Source organism: Rana temporaria, chromosome 5 (assembly GCF_905171775.1).
Source record: "Rana temporaria chromosome 5, aRanTem1.1, whole genome shotgun sequence".
Classification (NCBI taxonomy): domain Eukaryota; kingdom Metazoa; phylum Chordata; class Amphibia; order Anura; family Ranidae; genus Rana; species Rana temporaria.
The window spans coordinates 356,338,833-356,356,624 of NC_053493.1; the positions used below are offsets into that span (position 1 = coordinate 356,338,833).

General features: G+C 43.7%; 1 protein-coding gene across 3 annotated transcripts in view; it reads right to left on the reverse strand.

The window, feature by feature from the left end:
- The window catches only part of RUNX1T1 (RUNX1 partner transcriptional co-repressor 1), a 195,636-nt gene that overhangs the window by 123,243 nt on the left and 54,601 nt on the right, over positions 1-17,792 (reverse strand). For 2 of the 3 annotated variants that reach the window (XM_040354625.1, XM_040354623.1), the window contains exon 1: positions 1-280. This exon is cut by the window's left edge. The exons of the other annotated variant lie outside the window; for it this stretch is intronic. The gene's annotated coding sequence lies outside the window, so the exon portion shown is untranslated. Of the gene's footprint in view, positions 281-17,792 lie in introns of those variants that run through there. 3 annotated transcript variants of the gene reach the window in all.

The following is a 17,792-nucleotide window of genomic DNA, read 5'->3' on the forward strand; positions in this document are numbered from 1 at the left end:
CATCATTCCAGCTCTTCCTCCTCTCAATGGTCGCTCCGTGCCTTGTGAAGTCAATTGTCGGGCTGCTGCGCTGTGTTATCTGATGTCACCCAGACACTTGTATACCGCCGGCTAATGATATCTATGGGTTTACACGGCGTCCCCTCCTCCTGCCTGGCTTCCTCCTCCGTCTACTGAGAGCACAGCTCCGGATAATGGGCTGTACACAGCAGGTTCAGTACAAGGAGTCTGCTCACTGACAGCTGCATGGAGGATGCACACAAAGCATGCAGAAGAAGCAGCCACCCTCTGCAAGGAGTTACTGCCCCCCACCATCCATCTGAAAGGTGTCAGTGCTCCCTCCAACCCCCTGCAAGGTGTTACTGCCCCCCACCATTCATCTGAAAGGCGTTACTGCCCCCTACCATCCATCTGAAAGGTGTAACTGCTCCCCCCAACCCTCTGCAAGGTGTTACTGCCCCCCACCATCCATCTGAAAGGTGTTACTGCCCCCACCATCCATCTGAAAGGTGTTACTGCCCCCCACCATCCATCTGAAAGGTGTTACTGCCCCCACCATCCATCTGAAAGGTGTAACTGCTCCCCTCAACCCTCTGCAAGGTGTTACTGCCCCCCACCATCCATCTGAAAGGTGTCACTGCTCCCCCCAACCCTCTGCAAGGTGTTACTGCCCCCTACCATCCATCTGAAAGGTGTCACTGCTCCCCTCAACCCTCTGCAAGGTGTTACTGCCCCCCACCATTCATCTGAAAGGTGTTACTGCTCCCCTCAACCCTCTGCAAGGTGTTACTGCCCCCCACCATTCATCTGAAAGGTGTTACTGCTCCCCTCAACCCTCTGCAAGGTGTTACTGCCCCCCACCATCCATCTGAAAGGTGTTACTGCCCCCACCATCCATCTGAAAGGTGTTACTACCCCCACCATCCATCTGAAAGGTGTCACTGCTCCCCCAACCCTCTACAAGGTGTTACTACCCCCCACAATCCATCTGAAAGATGTCACTGCTCCCCACCATCCCTCTGCAAGGTGTCACTGCCCCCCCCCACCAACCCTCTGCAAGGTGTCACTGCTCCCCACCAACCATCTGCAAGGTGTCACTGCTCCCCACCAACCATCTGCAAGGTGTCACTGCTCCCCACCATCCCTCTGCAAGGTGTCACTGCCCCCCCCCCCCCACCAACCCTCTGCAAGGTGTCACTGCTCCCAACCAACCATCTGCAAGGTGTCACTGCTCCCCACCAATCATCTGCAAGGTGTCACTGCTCCCCACCATCCTTCTGCAAAATGTCACTGCCCCCCACCATCCCTCTGCAAGTTGTCACTGCTCCCCCCAACCTTCTGCAAGGTGTCATTGCTCCCCACCATCCCTCTGCAAGTTGTCACTGCACCCCACCATCCCTCTGCAAGTTGTCACTGCTCCCCACCATCCCTCTGCAAGGTGTCACTGCTTCCCATCAACCCTCTGCAAGGTGCCACTGCTCTCCACCAACCCTCTGCAAGGTGTCACTGCTCTCCACCATCCCTCTGCAAGTTGTCACTGCTCCCCACCATTCCTCTGCAAGTTGTCACTGCTCCCCACCATTCCTCTGCAAGTTGTCACTGCTCCCCACCATTCCTCTGCAAGTTGTCACTGCTCCACACCATCCCTCTGCAAGTTGTCACTGCACCCCACCATCCCTCTGCAAGTTGTCACTGCTCCCCACCATCTCTCTGCAAGTTGTCACTGCTCCCCACCATCCCTCTGCAAGTTGTCACTGCTCCCCACCATCCCTCTGCAAGTTGTCACTGCTCCCCACCATTCCTCTGCAAGTTGTCACTGCTCCCCACCATCCCTCTGCAAGGTGCCACTTCTCCCATCAACCTATTGCAAGGTGTCACTGCTCCCCACCATCCCTCTGCAAGGTGCCACTTCTCCCATCAACCTATTGCAAGGTGTCACTGCTCCCCACCATCCCTCTGCAAGGTGCCACTTCTCCCATCAACCTATTGCAAGGTGTCAGGGGCAGATAGGGAGTGGAAAAAAACAGAGCTCAACATCGCATTCTTGCCACCTAACCAGGCCTAAATTTAAATGTTTTGGTTACTAAAAGAGCAGGACCCTCTGATTCCTCTTGTACCAAATTGTATTGTAACTGCTGTGCAAACTGTTGGTGCTATAAAAATCCAATATAATAATAATAAAAAACCCAGGACCCTGCATTCACTATATCTGTTCTCCCACAGTACATAGAACATGGAAATGCAATTATTTTAATAAATATAAACTGCTAAATACCTTTTCTCATCGGCAGTATATAGAAGTTTTGTGACTTCTATCAGTGTCTGGTGAAAGCTTTACATGCTCCCTCCCAAGAAAAGAAAAAAAAAAACTCTAGCAATACACACCAAACTGAGCATGTGCAGAGTGCCTCCAAGGCTATGTACTATCAGCAGATAGATTGGGGACAGTAGAAGGGGAGGATCAGAGAGGACAGGATCAAACAGCCTTTTACACAATGCAGAGGATTAACCCCTTAGGTTCCACAGTGAGTATAACAAGCATGCTTTACTGCATATACACACTGATTTTACTGTTGTGGGTTTAGTAATACTTTAACATGTAAATGCAATGCTTAGATGTAATGTAGCTTTTGTTCAGGCACTTCCTGTTTTTAGGGTGACAACACTCTGTCCCTTTCTCCTAATTGTACTCCTCATTGTCACTCTGTCACACAGGCTTCCAATGGAGATTACAAATGACCATTTAAAGACAGGATCAAACAGCCCTTTTTACACACGGCAGAGGATTAACCCCTTTGGTTCCACAGTGAGTATTAGCCTAAGTTCAAACATATGCATTGCGGGAACCAGCGCAATCCCAGAGCTGATTCCCGCATCGCATTTCCCTCGCAGGGAGTTCACACAAGCCTCTTTGAACCACTGTGGGTGAAAATACAAAGTTAATGACACCCCCAGATTAGTTTGCAGATTGCAGTGCGGACTGTGAATTCGGACAGGAATCGGATCGCATGGGTGTGAACACCTAAACACACATAAGTGGACAAACCTAAACAATCTATTCAATTTGCATTAAATCAGACACGCCTTTTCACTGCATAGTTGTTGTATCTAAAGAAGATTGTACAATCTGATTAAATAGTGTATGGTCAGCTTACCAAGATCAGATTTCTTACGTGCGAGGTGCAGATAAATGTCCAATGTACACAAAGGTCATCCATACAGAATGAATGAAAATGGAGGCCAACAACGCTAATAGGAAGTGTCATTCATATACAGCAATACATCGATGTCGCTCCCCAACCCCCAAAAGAAAAATGCTGGCCATACACTATACAAAAAAATCACTCAAACTCGTTTTTCGAATAACAAACACTCAGTCGTAAGAGCAAATGATAGTGCTTTCATGTAATGACCGAATTTTGATCGATAAATAGTTCAATGGACATAAATGAATCAGTTTGTCGTTCGTTTTGTCTCATATGTCCATTGCAAACACGTTAACCTTTCAATTTATCGTTTGTTTGACAGAATTTTCCAACCTGTTTCTTTCGATTTTTCGGCTCTGAGAATTACATTTCTATTTGTGCCCAGTACTTGGGAGGAAAACCAACGAATGTTCTAAATTACAGATTTTTTAACACGTTTTCGTCTAGTGCATGGTCAGCATTAGGTTGCGATTTGTCAGCATGAAATGGTAGATATGACGTACAGTACACATAAAAGTACAGTGAAACCTTGGATTCCGAATAACGCGGTTAACGAGCGTTTCGCAATACAAGCACTTTTTTTTTTAAATCCTGACTTGGTTTGCGAGTGTAGTCTTGCAAAATGATCAGGATTCAAGCCACAGCGGTGTACAGTACCGCATTTGGCCTGAGGTGCGGGGGCGCCGAAGCTGATCGGAGCTGTCAGAAAATACTCGGAAAAACTCGGAAGTACTCAGTTCCTGAGCATTCACAAGGTTTTCCGAGTTCAGCCAAGCTGTCCCCGAGCCTTTCCGAGTATTACAGAGGCTCTCCGGCACCCCCCCCCACCTCTGGCCACATGCGATATTGCATGCCATAGAAGTCAATGTGGAACAGATTATTTTAGTTTCCATTGACTTCTATGGGGAAACTCGCTTTGATATGCGAGTGCTTTGGATTACGAGCATTCTCCTGGAATGGATTATGCTAGTAATCCAAGGTTCCACTGTATAACAAAAAAATTATAAGCTGAAAGATGAACACTTATTCAATGTAAACCAAAAGATAGATTTTACTTATTTTAATTTAAGCAGGTCCTAAGTCTGAGGCCCCATACACATGAGAGGATTTATCCGCGAATACGGTCCAGCGGACCGTTTCCGCAGATAAATCCTCTCAAGGATTTCAGCGGATTTCTCTGCGATGGAGTGTACTCACCATCGCATTGAAATCCGCGCCGAAATCCTCTGGCGATGACGTGTCGCGCCGTCGCCGCGATTATGACGCGGCGACGTGCGCGACGCTGTCATATAAGGAATTCCACGCATGCGTCGAATCATTACGACGCATGCGGGGGATCCCTTCGGACGGATGGATCCGGTGAGTCTATACAGACCAGCGGATCCATCCGTTGGGATGGATTCCAGCGGATAGATTTGTTTAGCATGTCAGCAAATATTTGATCTGCTGGAATCCATCCCAGGGGATAAATATCCGCGGAAACAGATCCGCTGGAGTGTACACACCGTAGGATCTATCCGCTGAAACCCATTCGCTGGGATTTTTCAGCGGATGGATTCTATCGTGTGTATGGGGCCTAAGAGGATTGCACAAATATTGTACGGGCAGATTGTAAAGTGTATAGTGATACATCTGCTCACTATTGGGTTACTCGCAAACCGCTACTGCTCTGTATAATGCTGCCTAACACTAGTGATCCGGTCAGCTCACGAGGCAGAGCCGCTCCAGACTTTAGAAGGATCTTGACAATATTGTTGGGAACCTCCCAGCTGTCAGATGATTGATAGTTGGCTCCACCTCTCAGAGTCAGCTGCGCCCGCCCTTTCTCAGCCCGATACTGCAGTGATCCCTGGAGGGGCAAAGCCAAAAGCGGTGACTGATAGTCAGAGCGATCAGCAGTTACACAATCATCAATGTTAGCTGTGGATAGAGGCATGTACGGAAGGGTGTTTTTTTTATTTTTTATAACCCCATACTTCTTGAACTAAATTAAGAGTGATACATAGACTACTATATAATGTTCTATATTTGTATGCGTGTTCTGAGTATTTTATAGCAGAGATTTGTCAATGCCATCTGATTATGCAACATGGGCTTTCAGTTTACCATTTCCTTGTGGATGTAAACCCAAAATGTTTTTATTTATTTGTTTGTCACAATGTATAGTATAAGATTTCCTATCATCTGTGCTCAGTCTTGCCACACAGAGTTAATCCAGCTCTGAGCAATCCTCTTTTTATTGTTCAGTGAAATAAAACGGACTTACAGAGAAAAACCTTAGTCCGTTCCGCCCCCTTGCTGTGAGTGACAGGTTATTTCTATATCTCATGCACTAGCTTCAGACAGGCATTCATTTTTAATTCCCACCCCCACTCCTTTTCTGAAGTCATGTGGTTACTTTTCTGTATTTTGACTGGATGTTAGTGATCATAGCAGAATGCAGTGTAAGGAATACATAGGAAAAAATGCATGTTGAGAAGGGGAGTGTAAAGGAGGGCAGGGCAGTCTACTGACATGACGACTCCACCCACAGAACTCCAGACAACAGATCCAACCACAGAATCTGCAGTTTTTCAGTTCTTATAACAGACAGAGGGGAGACATTTGACAGGTGAAGATACATGCAGGAGGCATCTATATCCTTATATCAGCACTGTGGCAGGAGTTTGGAAAGGATGAGAGTGGCTTTACATCCTCTTTAAGTGGACCAGCCCACACGCAAAAACATGTGCATACTGGTGTCTATTGTGTAGGGGCGGTACTTTATTTTCTCCCCCAAGATATATATTGAAGTGTTACAGAACAACACTTCCTTTAAGCTACATTTTTACGCAACGCGCTACAACATTGTGCTGTGAACTGCTCACATAGAAAACAATGGCTTTCTATGGGTCAAACCAGCATTGATCTTTGCAGATAGCGTCAATGAGCCCTAAGGCTGGCCAATAAATGCTTGATTCTCAGACAGTTCAGCAGCAACCAGCTGAGATTCAAACCATGTATGGGCAGGCATGATTGAAGGAAAGAGATTTGCTACGTGTATGGCTTGCCTAAGTCCTTATGCTTGATTCTCAAAGCTCGACAGTTACTTTTTAGCGTCCAAAGATATTTGATAATGACAGTCACATGCTCAAAATAATGATTCTCACCCTTGTTTTAGGCCTTATTTGTGTTCTCGCTCTCGTTTTTTTGCACATTGTTTGCTCATTGCCCAAAGGGGAGACCATTCTATTGAGCTTCTTTAGCATGTTTGTCCATTCAAGTGAATGGGCTGCCCTATGTACAATAAAACGCACCAAAGAAACTTGTGTGCCAAGTTTTAACACTGAAGTTTTCCTGATGGTTTTCTCTTCAGGTTTACCAAAACCATCTAATATGAGGTCAAACCTTAAGCGTTTCAATTTGAATGCAATCAGGCAGGTCCTTGTACTACATGGTTTTGGTAAACCTGAAGGAAAACTGATAGTGTGTATGGGGCTTGAGTCAGAGTTTTTGCTGTGCATTTTGTGATCATCACACATAGGGCAGCCCATTCAATGCATCCTTTGGTTAAAGTGGGAGTTCACCCAAAAATCAACTTTCTGCAGTTAGATCCACGCTTTAATTTGCCCATTCAAGCTGCCCTATGTGTGAGAAAAGCACCAAAGAAGCTTGGATGCCAAATGTTGACAATGCGCATTTTGCCATTAGGAAATAATGACACCGCAAGCACGTGATGTGTTTTGCAGTGTTTCTGAAGATGAAAAAAAAAAAACAGTTCTTTGTACGCTTTCAGAGCAACCAAATGCATACCTCCCAACTTTTTGAGCTGAGAATGAGGGGCACCTATTAGCAAAAGTATGTAGGCATAGGATACACACCCCCTGCCACACTCCCTTCAAGGAAAATAATAATAATAATAATAATAATAATAATAAAAAAAAATGATTAGTTAAACCCATAAATGCTTATATTTTAACCACTACTATTCTGTACTACTATATTGCCTTTTAAAATTTACAAATGGAGCAATTGGATGAAAGGTTTAGCACTGGGAAAGACTTATTGAAAGATAAAAAGTGCATTTTATATACAATTATATAGATCAGACCACAATGAGGAACACATGAGGAGAGTAGGGTTGCTACCTCATTGCTTTAAACCCAAAAATATATGAATTACACAGGTTCTGAGGCTAATTTATTGCAGATAAGATAAGGCACCAAGTGAGTTTAATTACCACCTTAATTAGCCTCAGAACCTGTGTAATTAATATGTGTTCAGGTTTAAAGGGATGACGTGGCAACCCTAGAGGAACTTTGTTAAAAATCAGGGACAGTTGGGAGCTCTGCAAATGTAAACGCAGCCAAGACGTTGGGAATTGAGCCTTGTGCTGGATTCTTAACTCAGGCTACATTAGCTGGTAAAGATTTCAAGTTTCAAGATATTGATTAAAAAAAAAAAAATGTGTTAAGAGTGTCGGGCAAAAGGTATAATTCTAACCATGTAAAAAAGGAACTACAACCAGTTAAAGCCCTTAAAGCAGATACAAGATAAAAAAATATATAAATAAAAAAATAATAATAATATGGATGAATAAAAAAAAATAAATTGCACGGTTCCCCCAACTTAAAATTCAGCTCCCATGTGCTGTGCGATTATACATCCTTTCCTTGTGAAAAAAAAAGCCTTTTAAAGTCGTTATCTGACTAGCGTAATTGCCACTTTAAATTGATCCATGTCAACAGAAGCAGGATCCCTGGGGATTGTCACCTTGAAGCTGGTTGTAGAAAAGGGTTGACAGGATACCGGAGCATCTGAATATCTTTCAGTCTTTTCCCCTGTCTAGAAGCCAGCTGCAAGCTCACTTTTCCTCATTATTTAATAGTTGCAGATTTCAGCGTTGTTGGCAGCTCTCCCTGAATACATATTTCTTTAGATGTGCGCCTTTTTTGAATACAGCTAAAATAACATTTTGCATCATTAAAAAAAACAAAAAAAGTGATATACAAGGCCAAATAGGCAAAGCATTAAGACACCAAATAACAGAGCTGGATGGAAGATTAGCAGTTAAGATAGAACACAATGCAGGACATAGCAGGCTTAATAAACGTGTAAAGGGGCAGGTACCAAGAGACTAGTTGATACACATCTTAAGAGCTTTCTAATGAACACATTTACTAGAGCCAAGTGCTAAGCTGATACAAATAGACGTCCTGGACTGGACAGATCTGTAAACTGAACTTACCAACATGGTTTAAGATGCTATAAAAATGCATCTGGAAGCCAGAGACGCCAACGCTGACCAGGAATAAACCAAGATATGGTGTGTCTGCTGAGGCTCTCGCTAAGTTCCCCCCTACTTATAAGCTCCTCTATGGTGATGCATAGAGAATTCATGACTTCACACAGTGGGTATTAAGTGAGTGCATTCAAAAGAAGCTGACACCTGACTGATCCTAATTGAAAGCAATACACCCGACCAAAAACACCCCTTTCCCATCTGCTCTGGCCTGCCACCAGCTATTATCTTCAAGAGAAATAATAGTTTTAAATATTCTAACCTAGCAAATAAAAGGCGATCTTCAATGCAGGGCTGCATTAACAGAGAGAAAGGAAAAAAACAGGGCCAGAAAGGGTTCAAATGGCGACTTTTACTCCTTGTTGGCTTTAACAAAGCTGAATGAAGCCTTTTTTATTCTTGCCTTTCTATGTGCAAGACTTGATAAACTGAAAGAGTAGGCGGAACTCAATGATCGGCCAAGTAGCATTGATGAATGGTCAATAGACCGTCTTCTTAGGGTGGGCGCTGGGAGTCGGAGACAAACCAGCTTGGATGGGCGGATTTGCTGGTGTCCACATTCTGCTCCAGTTTTCCTCTCAGACCAGTGGCTACCAATTGTGGCTGGCACATTAGAAAGCAATCTCTTTGGGGAACGTAGAAGTATGTGCAATTGCAGGTCTTTCAAATTCAAATTTGTCTAAGGTTCTCTTTCAGCCTCTCAAATTTTCCACCTAGCTGGAGGCTATTAGTGTTTTCCTAAAGTATCCCACTGATAGGGCAAACCCACCTAATGGGGGGAGCGATATGGGTGGGTAGAGCTGTGTTGGATGCCCTAACTTCACGCCAGTAAAAGCAATCAATTCACACGCCTTAAAACATTCATTATTATCATTGCTGTGGTGCAGAGAGGAATGGTTTGTGCTCTAGCTAGTGTTTTTTTGTAATGAAGGTGTACAATATTTAGATAAATCAATTAAAAGAACCAATATTTAAAAAAAAAATAGGAAAAAAATTAAATAACACTCATTCAAAAGGCGGTAAGGGCACCCAAAAGTGATAATATTTTGGATGGCCTCCTGGACGGTGGTAGGGACATTTCTCAGGAAAGATCGTACCTCTATACACACAACTTGGCTAAAACAATGGTCGACCATTGACCAACAACACAAGTTATTTTCAACCAGACATAAGCTGTTGCTCCATATAACACACATCTATGTAATGAGTAGGAATGGGCTCGGGCGTGTCAGAAACCCCACGTGCCCGATCCCACCAGGAAGCTGGCACTGCACACGACTAATCAGGAAATATCTCACTGCCTGTGATTACTTGTGTACAGTGTCGGCTTCCTGGCGGGATCGGGCACTTGGGGTTTCGAATACGCCAAAACCCATCTCTAGTAACAAGGAACTACTTGCAAACTGGTACATTGTTGTGGGATCCTATGGCAGTTGCATGGTCTGCTATAACGTTATAAACATGTGAGCCTCTAACACATTTCAGTACAAACATGATTTGGTACCAAGTTTGTTTCAGAGCTACTTCATACCAGGTGCACACATGTTTTCCTGCACCACAAAGGAATATGCTGCCTTCTGCAGATGCATGTGGGTGCCATTAATTCATTAATTGAGCATGCGTTCACAGTTGCCAAAACGCATGGTAACGCAGTACCATGCGGTTTGGTGAGACGTGATTTTAAAAATCGCGCCTGAACCTTTTTGTGCATGTTTCACGTGCACGGGGCAGCTCACTGAAAAGAATGGGCTGCCTTAAGATGTGAAGTGCAGGAACTTGCCAAACAGTGCGCTCGGGTGCATCTCATGATGTGAACGAGCCCTCGGTGTTGTTGAACATTTGCCATTGTTTATATGGCTTAAACGTATGCATATATTGTGGTTGCAAGTACGAGCTACTCCATCCATTGATGAACATCCTGTAAGTTCATTCATAGACATAGAGAGCAGAGAACAATGCTGGGCACCCACGCCTGTCAGAATACCTGAAAACTGGCTGCATTTGATTGGGTAATTTAGACAATTTTCTGCCTGGGTCCTTAGATCTTGAGATGACGTCACTCCTGTGCATGCAGCTGAAAAAACGGCACGAGTGAACCTTTTCTTCAGTGCGCATTTGCCGATGACGTTGGCACATGCTGATACAGTGAATATCTCCTAAATGATGCATGTTTAGGAGATATTCACGGTACCTACAGCTAAGCCTTATCGTAGGCTTACCTGTAGTGAAAAGTGGTGTGTAAGGGTTTACAACCACTTTTAAGGCCCGTACACATGATCGGATATTCCGACAATAATTGTCCAACGGACATGTTTTGTCGCATAACCCGACCATCTGTATGCTCCATCGGACAAATGGTTGTGCATGCTCTCAAATTGTCCGACAAATCCATCGGACTAAAATCCAAAGTACAAACACACATGCTAACCATCAGACACCAATAGCAGAAGTTGCCCAAAGGGTGGCGATAAAGAGCTGAAAAACCATGTGGTTTGGTGTATGTTGGCTGAAAACGTTCAAGTTCACAGACAACGTCCTTTGGACAAAAATCCACAGGTTTGTCTGATGGAAGTTCGATCGTGTGTATGAGGCTTAAGAGTGAACCAGCCAATAGGACTATAGACAGTAGAGAACAGTGGTGGCTTCCTTTAAAATGTTGAACATATAAACAACCATTTCTTCCAATTTCCCATGGTCCTGTTTAACACACTAGAGAGTGCAAAATCTGGTGCAGCTGTGCATGGTAGCCAATCAGCTTCTAGCTTCAGCTTGTTCAATTATCCTTTGGCAATACAACCTGGAAACTGATTGGTTTCTATGCAGAGCTGCACCAGAGTTTGTACTCTCCAGGTTAAGTAAATAAACCCTGAAGTCACCTAAAGGTCCCATAATTATTTGGTCAGAATTTTAATCCCATTACATATGTGTATATATACACCGGGTATAAAGAGAAGGTTCCTAAATTACTGCTGTTGGGTGAAGTGAATGCCCACGTGTTATATAATGAAACTATATATGGCATTAAAAGAACACCAAACAAATATTTGACTCGGGTCATAATTCTCATCCACTTGGGAGAAAAGGTCTGGTAGCAAATATACACAAGCTTCTATCTGCCTATGTCTGCCGCATATAAATTAATCTATCAGTTAAGAGAACAGGTGGCTTTGCATAGAATCCCAATGAATTGCAAACAGTCTATGAAATAAAATAGGATTGTCTATTCACTCTGCCTTCTCCTAGGCGGCATTAACTGAACAGACAGAGCAGCAAACAGTCTTCAGTACGGCGATTCTTCCAGGCAAAAAAAAAAAGACAGGGACAGAGGTATTAAAATTCAACTAAATTCATTGCACAAGGTCTCTTAACATTTTATTGAAAAGCTATTGTTTTAATGTCAGCCCCTCTTGGTTGTGAGTGATGGTGAGTTAGTTTTGTTAAAATGCGAGGGTGATTGCATATGCTCCAGTGAACCTTCCCCTCCTCTCATCAGCAGGGACAAAAACCTGCAGCTTTGCTGTCTGCTGGCTGCCATCTGGACAGCTTCCCCTCCATGCCCACCCCTCGTCTCACTACGGGCTCCATTACAGGGCTCTCGAGCTGTGTTGAGCTATTCATGACATACCAATTTCACGTTTTCGACTTGTCCGCTTGCAACAATAAATGCTAATCAGGACAACCATGACTGGTGTTATTATTATGAAGACAATAGGATAGGTCTATAAATTTCTTTCACATAGACTTGAAATTAAAAATAGACACAATGAGGGTTCCTAATTCCTTTCTCATTGATAGTGCTGCAGCTATAGGGTTTGCAAAGGCAGCAACGCCATCAGAGTTCATAGTACTGAGCGAACCGGTTTGGACATCTTGGGGTTGATTTTACTAAAACTGGAGAGTGCAAAATCTGGTGCAGCTCTGCATAGAAACCAATCAGCTTCCAGGTTTTTTTTTTTTTTTGTCAAAGCTTCATTGAACAAGCTGAAGTTAAAAGCTGATTGGCTACCATGCACAGCTGCACCAAATTCTGAGTAAATAAACCCCCTTCTCTTGTCAAGTCATCAGTGGAATCATCACTCCATTGATCAATAGCTTTTATAAATATATATATATATGTAGAAAGGGTCAGAAGCAGATGCAATGATGGAACTGAGAGGAAGGAAGTACTCAATAGGAGGTACTAATTAGGGATAAGCCAATCATCAAGGGTTAAATTCACAGACATTTTCAACTCTTTCTCAAAGTTGGAAGCTGGTGCACTTGGGCAGAACAGTGGCTTAGCATTTTTGTCTTGCAGCATTGGGATCTCTGGTTCAAATCCTGGTTAGTACACTGTCCACTTGAATTTTGCGGGGGAGATTTGCTAAAACTGGTGCACAAAGAAGCTGGGGCAGCTGTGCATAGTAACCAATCAGCTTCTAACTTCAGCTTGTTCAATTAAGCTTTGACAATAAAACCGGGAAGCGTATTGTTTCCTATGCACTGCTGCACCTCTTTTAGTAAACCTCCCCCTTCATGTTCTCCCTGTGCTTGCCTGGGTTCCTTACCACAGTGCAAAGACAAGCTGGTGGGTTAGTTGGCTCCTGTCTATATTGGTCCCCAGTTTATTGTGTGCATGTGAGATAAGAACCTTGAATTGCAAGCTTCTGGAGGGCAGGCAGGGACTGATGCCCCATTCCCACCTGGGCATTGTAGAACTGCTGGGAGCAGTGCCAGGACAAAATCATCCAGGGCAAAGGTTCCAAATTACACCCCCCCTTATCATTATGTACACACTTAGGAGAAGGAGGGGGAGAGAAAGCACAGCTTGCACCTCTTCCCAGCTCTCTCCCCCTTTCCCTGCCACTTCCAGCGCTGGGCTGACAAAAGTATTGATCTGCTGTCACTACTTCTGTCAGCCTTGTAGTAGAAAGTACTTGTGGCTTCCCCATCTCTACAATACAGGCTTTTCCCAGGGCAGCTGACCCTTCTGCCCACCCCTTGTCCCGGCCCTGGCTGGAAGAATTGCATGTTTCTGTCTGCGATTCTAGTAAATTCACAGAAAAACATTTGGCGTACAAAAGAAACAAACATTTTGTGGCATGCCAAAATGCACCCAAAACACCCAAAGCTGCTCTTTCCAAAAACGTGGCAAAGTTGGCTCCAAAAAAAGGTACAGGAGCTACTTTGGCGCAATTTTAAAGCAGACAGCAGCCCATTCAAAGCAATGGTGCTGGTCCAAAGGCTAAAAATGCAATGCTCTGCTATTGCCAGATGTGAATAGTATATATTGTGCATAAATAGTTGCTGCTTTATAAATACCTGTAATCAATTAAAGCCTATTGGGGGGGGGGGGGGGGGCTTGTGACCAGTCTGGTTCTATTGCCAGGCACAGTGTTATCAGTCTAACACTGGCAGTTTGCTTACAGGAAGATAAAGCAGGTTGAGCTCAGAAATGAGAGGTGATGCCTTTTGACTGTCAAATCTGCACGCTTTCAGGGACTTGGCTATACAATCTGGCGAGGAAGCCTGAAACACAACTCAAGCTAAACGTAATGACAACCCTTTTGTCAGGTAAGGCAGATCAGATATATGTATTTTATTATGTGTGCATTAAGCTGCTTGCATGAGTTCAGCTTTAACACCAGAAGGTTAAGATTAAGTAAAGAAGTCATCAGATACTAACATGGTGAATCATGTTCTGAAATCTGACCAAGTGTACCCAACCATATAGTCCAACCCAACCATAGCCTGAGCTGGTGCCTTTGGGCTGAAGAAGCGTTCTTTCCAGTTCATTTTGGCACTGTGATTTATGTTGAGAAATTAAAATAAAAATTGAATATAAATATATTTATATTCTGCGCTCTTTTTCTTCCTACTACAGTATATGCAAAACCTTCAATAGAACCTTTTGAACAAGAAATATTTCAAATAATAATAGATTATTTAAAATATATATAATAATTAAAAACTGCACAATTTATAAACCTTCAACTATGTGCCTAATAAACTATAGGCATTGCGCCGTAATAACTTATTTTAAATACAATGCCCAAAAATCAAGTGTAAGGCGCAACAATTCCTATTCCTCTACAACCGCCAATCATAGTTAATCGAGACCCCGGTGTATATACTTGCTGCTCTTAAAATGAACATATGGAGGAAGGAGGTACTTGCTGGAAGGGTGTTTGGTTTAACCTTATTTCTTCCTCACTTGTCACCAGGATGCACCCTGCTTACTCATAGTTGGTATGTGTGGAATGCAATGAATTTTCATGCTGATGCAGTTAGTCCTAGGATCCGCCAGGTGGAGCTACTGAGCAGTGATAGGAATCTGCGCTCACAGTTGAAGTGATTTATCAGTTGGAACTAGAGATAAGTGAGGAGAATAAAATAAATGACCACTATTTAAATGCCACTCTTGCCTTCACTGAAAAAAATACTAAGTAATAAAATTGATGCATTGGATGAGGCTAGAAAAAAAAACAAAACAAAAAAACAAAGAAAGCAGACAAATTCACAAACATACTCAACCAATCAGAACTCATCTTTTAATTCATTGGCCAATAGTTATCGTAAATATTATTGGTTGCTTTAAGTATCTGTACGGAAGAAAAAAACTCTAATGCCGCGTACACACGATCGGTTTTCCCGTTGGAAAAACCTTGCATGTTTATTCCGACGGAATTCCACTCAAGCTTGTCTTGCATACACACGGTCACACCTAATTCCGCCCATCAAGAACGCGGTGACGTACAACACGTACGACGAGCCGAGATCAATGAAGTTCAATAGGCAGTTCGGCTCTTCTGCTTAATTTTAGGCATGCGTGTTTTTTTGCGCGTCGGAATTCCATACAGACGAACGTTTTTTCCGCTAGGAATCTTTTCCGTCTGGAAAATAGAGAACCTGCTCTTGAACTTTTGCTGGCGGAAATTCCGACAGAAAAAGTCAGATGGAGCATACACATAGTCGGAATTCCCATCCAAAACCGATCGTGTGTATGCGGCATTAGGGCCCTTTCACACCAAATGCAGTTGGCTGCATTTTGAACTGCATAGAAAGCCCAAAATCAAGGTAATCCTATGGCCACAGTTACCATCATTGCAGTGCAGTTCAGCACAGTTAAAAAAAAAGTAGAGCATGCTGCATTTTTCTGCACCATAAATGCAGGGAACGCACTACAAATGCAAATGCACTTCGCCCCTTTAAGCCAAGAAAGCCAAGTCCTAAAATGTATAGAAAAAATGCACTGCAAATGCAGTACTAAACGCAGCAGAAGGCGTATGCCACACGTGCTTCAAATGCATCGCATACTAGCTCATTATGAAATACTTACCTGTGATCGAAGCGGTTTCAGCGGTCCCGAACACCACTGTGACTGGCGACATGTATTTCTGGGTTTGCGGGCTTCAGTGCTGTGATTGGCCGGAGCTATGATGACGTCATGGCACAGGCCCTTTATAAACGGCACGAACGTTTCTTTAGTGTGCATGCGCTGATGACGTTGGCACAAGCGTATATGGTAAATATCTCCTAAACCGTGCAGGTTTAGAAGATATTTACAGTACCTACAGGTAAGCTTTATTATAGGCTTATCTGTAGGTACAAGTAGGTAGATTCACAAAGAGTTAGGCCGGCTTATCTACAGATAAGCCGACCTAACTCTGAATCTAAGCCGACCTATGTTTAAGTGTATTCTCTAACAGAGATACACTTAAACATATCTAAGATAGGACGGCTTGCGCCGTCCTATCTTAGATTGCAATGTTTTGGCTTACCGCTAGGTGGCGCTTCCAATGAGGCCGGCGTAGATTATGTAAATGAGCATTTACGACGATTCCCGAACCAACGCGAGCCCGCCGCAGTCGATTAACGACCTCTTCAGGTATCTCAATACCCTATGCTACCTCAAATCCTGCACTACTGTTCTTGACAGGTATGTAAAGCTTCCACCTTGCTGTCCTCCAAGTGCTTCCATTGTTATGTATGAAATATACTTTCACTTTATACTGCAACCAGCCTGAGACCCAAAGTGTCACTCGTCTACAGCCTCCTTCCATGTATCCCGGCACACAAGTCAATGGACTGGTCTCCTGTGGGTGTTTGGAGTAAGAGGGGGTTATAACCCTCCCTTTTTTCAATGTTTGCCTTCAGTTCTACTATTATTATTATACAGGATTTATATAGAGCCAACAGTTTGTGCAGCGCTTTACTAGTTTAAGTTTATTTTACTTCTGAGGGAAATGTATCATTTCTGTTATTATTACACTTGATATAATGACACAGGCCGGCACCACTTCCCTTTCATCTTACCCACCAGATTTATTGGGGTTTTCTGCAGGTCTGGGCCTGTATACTGAAGAAGGTGTCTTGTTTTTATATTATAACCTGAGACAAATGACAGGTGGAATGTGAATGGTGGCTCCAGTCCTCTTAGCCATTGCTCTTGGTGGAAATTAAACTTCCAGACTCGGTACTTGTATTGCCTTTCCTTTCCTAGTCCCTTGTTGTCCTGACTGATCCTGCACAGCCACTGGGCATAGGCCAAGGTATGAGCAAAAAGTGTGTCTGTCAGCAGTGCAGGAGGAGAGGGAGAGCGGCCAGTTCCTGACCCAACCCTGCTGCACACAATGGGCTCTGTGAATGGAAGGAACACAGGCAGTGCACAGATAGGCCGCTGTCACAGACCGGCAGGATGTGTGATCTGCAGCCCAAGATACAGCCCGTTCACACACCCTGTGAGGAGATGTTTTGCTCTGCGGGTAATTATAACAAGGAAGCGTGCATGGATCTGACCCCGGTGCCTCGGCTCCAATATTCTGCCTATCAGCTTCCGCAAGAACAGCCTGCCGCTGCACATCCCCCACCCACCCCATCCTGGCCAGCCCCTGGAAACAAATGCTCACTGATAATGCCTTCTGCTCTCTCACTCGCAAGCAATCATTTCATAGAAACACTTCTTTATTAGAAAACATACGAGGCACACTCAGCTGGATGTGTGGATGTCATGTAGATTTCTATGTACTAACACAGAGCAGCACGGTCACCTCCCTCAGATGTATGGAGGGCATCGTACATGTTTTGTATGTGACAAGTGTCTTCATAACCCTGTACACTGTATATGTCATATCATGAACTGCCCCCTCTTTTATCGAGATTTCATGCTCAACTGTAAGATATTGTATATACAAGTTTATCCAAATGGCTATTCTTTTCCTTCTTTCCCTCTTTCTTTCCTTCTTTCTTTCCTCCTTTCTTTCCTTTTTTCCTTCTTTCTTTCTTTCCTCCTTCCTTTCTTCTTTCTTTCATCATTCCTTTCCTTC